Below are 6,274 nucleotides of genomic sequence, written 5' to 3' on the forward strand. Positions count from 1 at the left end.
GATTAATTTTCCTTTATATCCCTTATTTTTGCCCAATTATATTACTCTTTTAAATTGCATTCTAATACATTTACCTATATCTTAACCCTCCAGTTAATGTGTATAGTGCATCAGAGCAAGCCTTCTGTAATTAATATACCTTTGAATAAACCAACCACCTTAACGGTGTCCACCCAAAAACGTTACATACCTTGAAAATGAAATTTTCAAGAGGTTGAGAACTTTTAAAAAGAGAGAGAGTTCCTGTACTATCGCGCGACTTCTCAAGAACGCAAATTATAGGGATAACGCACAAATAACGCCATTCCCGACAGCAACTTATACCCGCCATCAGTCGCTTTCGTCAAAAAATACAGCTAATTGTGTGTTTTGTTCTCTCGCTTCGCCTATTGTGGTGCACGGAGGTACATAAACAGCTATGGGCTGCAATTTTCCAAAGCTGAAAAACCCTAAGCCGATGCAATTTTCCGGCGACAAAACGGGTTAAGGAAACATGGGGTTTGTCGCCGTCGTTTGTGAAACTGAATAGCAAAGAACATCGAAGAATATGCCAAAACCCAAGATATTCTCAACGAAGCTTTGCTCGGAAATCATAGGTGGTAACACAAAAGCCGTGTGCGCATGCGATCTTCTCTACGACGCCAATTTTCCATAAAAAAAAACGGTAAAATCATCTCCACATACCGTTGCTGCCATCTGGTGAGAAATAGTCTTGTACTGGTTGAAATGTTCGTGATTGTAGGCTGACAAGTGACGTGGCAGTCACGAAATAGCTAAGATTCGATCTGACAATATTGTGTATTAACGAGAGCTTTTCAGTTATATTTGTTTCACAGTGCGCATCGCAACCTCATGTAATTTTCAGAGTCCAAGAACGAAATTTGGGAGAGCAAGAATTCTTTCTCCATCAATCATACATTGAGTGATAGTGAAGTTTGACAAAATGTGTGTAAAAAACAACTTTGTAGTCAAGACACTAAATATGTCAAAATATACACCAAAGCTCCTCATTATCCTGCATATATGGTGATGGTAAAACAGTTTTATCATTTGTATTATCACCAAATTATATATATTTATGCTTTTCATAAATCCAAGGTGACCAAAATATTACGTTCAAGATTATTTCATTTTTGGTAAAGAAAATATCTTCAAGACACGTTTGACTACACTTTTGTAAGTTCACAGAACACAACATAGCCACTTAGTCATCCAGTGAGCGAAGTAATGATTTCGAAGTTTACTTTCCTCAAATAATGCATCGTAGAGTGGGATCCATGAGTATTACCTTGCAAATTGTCCATCACCATGTTCGTGCACTTTATTTGACCCAATAACAGGTTCAAGAATTAAAAGAAAACTCAAAACAAGCTGTTGACAACTTCTGCACCGGCATACATAAAAATCCATCGCTTAAAAACACATAGGATGTAAGAGAAAAATTAATGAAAATAGTCATGGACAATTTGCACGGTAATACTCATGGATCCCACTGCGATTTTTTTCAATTCATTATCATTGTCTCATATCTAAATAAATATACTAAACTTCAGTCCTTCAGTCCTATTCTAACATTCTCATGGTCTAATCGATCTTCTACAATGATTTCAGGCACATAGAAAAGTCTCACATTTGGCATATAATTTGTACCACCTCCATATCTGAAAAACGTCCATGTAAGTATCATAAGTTTGTAAGGACTCCGTTGCACATGCAATATGTATTACATAAGCTTTAAATTAGTAGTTGTAATACTGAATAGACTTCTCTTTTGTGAAAAGACTAATCTTCAACTTCTAATTTGTGCCGGTAGAATGTAAAAGAACAACTATATTGAATCGTATCCACTTAGTTTGACCTCAACATGGAAAGGCCAAAGTTTCACCCGTTCCAATTTTTAAGACAGCCGCACAACGTTCACTGATGTGAACACCAGCAATCCTAAAGAAACTACAGGAAAACGAAACGTATAACTGCACCGCATCATAACATCTAATTTTATAAGCGATGTGAGCTCATGTATGGTTTGACATGATCTGCGAAAAACGAAGTGCTTGAAGTGGTGTCCGAATCCATTCAAGACAATACAAGTCAGTGCAAGGAACACACATTACTATGATGAGTGTACACATCTAAAAATAATATGTCGTTTCACAAATAGAAAGTACTGCAGAAATTAATTTTTAATTCTCAGACTTTCTAGATGGTAAATTGTCCAATGAAGAAAACTGACATCGTTGTGTCGTGTGTGTGACGCTGCATATGTAAATAGACTGTACAGTTTATAAGACCTTTGGAATTGTCAATATGTTGGAAGTAATATATTATGTTTGGTCTTTTAGACATGGAGTTCGTTATAAATTGTTAAGTGGTAGTTTGATGTTAAATAAATAATGTTGGATTAAGTTGGTGCATATCTTTTGCAATCTGCGTGTTTGAGTACAGAACACGTTGATAAGTTGTTACTTCTATTTTATTTCCTTCATTTCTCATATAATAACATCGTTAATTTTAAAAACGAACATTTACATTTAAGACTCGTGTTATATGCATATCTTTTGTTCAAACACATATTCTAGTTTTGACGCGTTGTAGAAAAGACTGTCATTGATGCCAATGTGCAGGGAGGGAGGGGCAAGTCCAGGAGAATATAAAGTTGGCAACTGACGTAAAACAAATCGGTAACTTATAACTAGGGGCAGATTCATATGTAGTAAAAAAGCCAAAATATGCATGCAAATACGCACTAAAAAAGCCAAAATATGCACTTAAAATATGCACTAAAAATTTTCAAAACAACCTATTTCAAGGTTCTGTACGTCTTACATGCAAAATAAATGTATCAGCAACTCACTGAACGCATTTATAGAAATGCAAGTGATCAATTGTGCTATTTAAGATCACCAAGAAATACTTATTTACAAAATGTTTTCAATTTCATGTAACAAAATGATTATATTACACATATTCCTTTGCCGCTCTAAAAGCTGCAATATTGCAATTATAATACTACAGGGTGGCTCAATAAGTCACTTAACACCCTCAGTACAAGGCCACTGCGGCATGGAATTTGAAATTGGCGATGACCAATCGTTATCTGGCCAAGGGGGAACCACATTGACGCCACCCACACGGTCGGCGGCCATCTTGATGTCCGCCATCTTGAATTCAACTTCAGAATTTTAAATGGGAAGGGGGTCGTGCGACATATCAAAATGGGCTAGAATTTCACGAGAAATGCAATGTTGAAGGTTTTTTCGACGTATCTTTAACCAGTAAAACGTTATGACTGAATTCTTGTACCAATTTGCTCCTTTTCGAGGTGTTAGAAAAATGCCTTAAAATTTATTTAGCGCTTCGGTAATGCATCGAGATCAAAGTGACGTCTATGGAGAGACGTTCGCATGCCATTGCACATTATTTTAATCGGATACATCCATGAAGAGCTGTGCATTATGAATGGTTGTCGCGAACAATTTACAGTGTGACGCTTCCATTGAATTAAAAGTCCTTCACAGTGACAAGGCTAATGTTTATGTTCATAAGGAAGTTTATAAACAGAATATGTGACCCTTGTCATCTGATAACTAACTTTGGACAAAAACTGGTTCATAACGTTCCCATAAGTGTTCTGGTGTTCTTCCCTATTGAAAAAACTCTGTAAAAAGTACCTTCTTCCATAAGCAAGGATGAAAAAAACTGTTTATTTAACAAATCCAAGTAGCCCTAAGCATTTAAGGTTCCTTTGATGGAAAATTGATTAACCAATCGTGTTCCACACAGCACGCCACACCATTAACTTACCAACACTAACCATTCAGCTTTGATCTGTCGAAAATGGGTTATCAGATAAAAATCATCGAATATTCTGTTTATGAACTTCCTTATGAAAATAAACATTAGCCTTATCACTGTGAAGGACTTTTAATTCAATGGAAGCGTCACACTGTAAATTGTTCGGGACAACCATTCATAATGCACAGCTCTTCATGGATGTATCCGATTAAAATAATGTGCCATGGCATGCGAACGTCTCTCCATAGACGTCACTTTGATCTCGATGCATTACCGAAGCGCTAAACAAATTTTAAGGCATTTTTCTAACACCTCGAAAAGGAGCAAATTGGTACAAGAATTCAGTCATACCTTTTTACTGGTTAAAGACACGTCGAAAAAACCTTCACCATTGCATTTCTCGTGAAATTCTAGCCCTTTTAGATATGTCGCACGACCACCTTCCTATTTAAAATTCTGAAGTTGAATTCAAGATGGCGGACATTAAGATGGCCGCCGACCGTGTGGGTGGCGTCAATGTGGTTCCCCCTTGGCCTGATAACGATTGGTCATCACCATTTCCATGTTGCGCGCTGCAGTGGCCTTGTACTGGGGGTGTTAAGTGACTTATTGAGCCACCCTGTATATATTGTGTATCTTGTAGGAAACATCTTTTCGTTGCAATAATCAATATCTTACTCTTTTACGTTAGCATTTCAATACACTAGACGTTATTTATCGTTGTTTTCATGTAGTAAACTCTTCCGATTGTCAGAAACAAAGTCTTTGTATTTTGAAAATGTTCTTTCCATTTCACAAGATGCCACTGGACAATATTTGTTCGTTTCATTTCTCGTTTTGATATCCTGGTCTGTCTTCAGTTCTTATGATCGTGGAGAATATCAAACTGCCGAAAAGCTGAGACTTGATTTAGCAGAAAAAATAAACGTTGGGGTTCAAAGAACTTCGTGTTACGAAATCTGCAAAATTTAAAGAAAAGCATAAAATAAAGTATAAAAAAGTATCAATTATAAAGTGTAAAATAATAACGTAAAAGTACACACTATTGTAATCCGAGGGAGAGAGAGTCAGTCCTACATGAAAACATCGCCCTGGCCACGCGTGACCTTGAGGCTCACATTTTCATGTCCCGCAGTATAGTTACTTGAACGAAAATAATGTATATTAAGGTGTGGCCACACACTTCAGAAACAGGGAGTCCTTTCGATATTCAGGCGCCGTTCTTATCAGAACTAGCGCAACAGAAAAGAATGCGTCATGGCATGTGAGTGTCCCTTGATCATTTTTATATAAGCATCACTCATCCTCATTGTTACGATTAGCCAACTGAGGCAGTAAAGGGACGCTACTCAAAAAACCTGATATTTGCAACCACTGACTTAAATTATAGCGGTGTACAGTCAACGGCAAAGATAAAGGTAGGCAAATTGTCCACCGGTATTTTCATTATTTTATTATTCTACATCCTCTGTTGTTTTAAGGAATGAAACTATGTTGGTTCGAAGCAGACATAGTTCTCTGCTTATTGACGTCATTATTTCAATTCATTGTCATCACATTGTGTAATTCAGACCCAAATGAAAATGGTGATGGACAATTGGTCTACTGTTTCTCTCGCCGTTCGGTGTACACTAGTGTTCGGCGATACATCGTCCAGACGATATATCGCGATATTGAAAAAATGTCGTCCAGACGATATCAACTAGACGATACGATACTTTGGCGATATATATCGTGTCGGCGATATATCGAAAATATACTTGGTGATATATATCGTGTTGGCAATATATCGACAAGATACTTGGTGATATATATCGTGTCGGCGATATATCGTCACGATATTTGGTGATATATATCGTGTTGGCGATATATCGCCACGATATTTTAGCGATATATATCGTGTCAGCGATATATCGTCACGATATTTGGCGATACGCGGAGACGATATATCGCCGATATCATGATACGAAGAAGATATCGTACTTGATGATATATATCGTGTCGGCGATATATCGTTGCGATATTTGATGATATATATCGTGTCGGCGATATATCGACAAGATACTTGGTGATATATATCGTGTCGGCGATATATCGTCACGATATTTGGTGATATATATCGTGTTGGCGATATCTCGCCACGATATTTTAGCGATATATATCGTGTCAGCGATATATCGTCACGATATTTGGCGATACGCGGAGACGATATATCGCCGATATCATGATACGAAGAAGATATCGTACTTGGTGATATATATCGTGTCGGCGATATATCGTTGCGATATTTGATTATATATATCATGTCGGCGATATATCGACAAGATACTTGGTGATATATATCGTGTGGGCGATATATCGTCACGATATTTGGTGATATATATCGTGTTGGCGATATCTCGTCACGATATTTTAGCGATATATATCGTGTCAGCGATATATCGTCACGATATTTGGCGATACGCGGAGACGATATATC

Source organism: Lepisma saccharinum, chromosome 26 (genome assembly GCF_977018435.1).
Source record: "Lepisma saccharinum chromosome 26, izLepSacc3.1, whole genome shotgun sequence".
In the NCBI taxonomy this organism is placed as follows: domain Eukaryota; kingdom Metazoa; phylum Arthropoda; class Insecta; order Zygentoma; family Lepismatidae; genus Lepisma; species Lepisma saccharinum.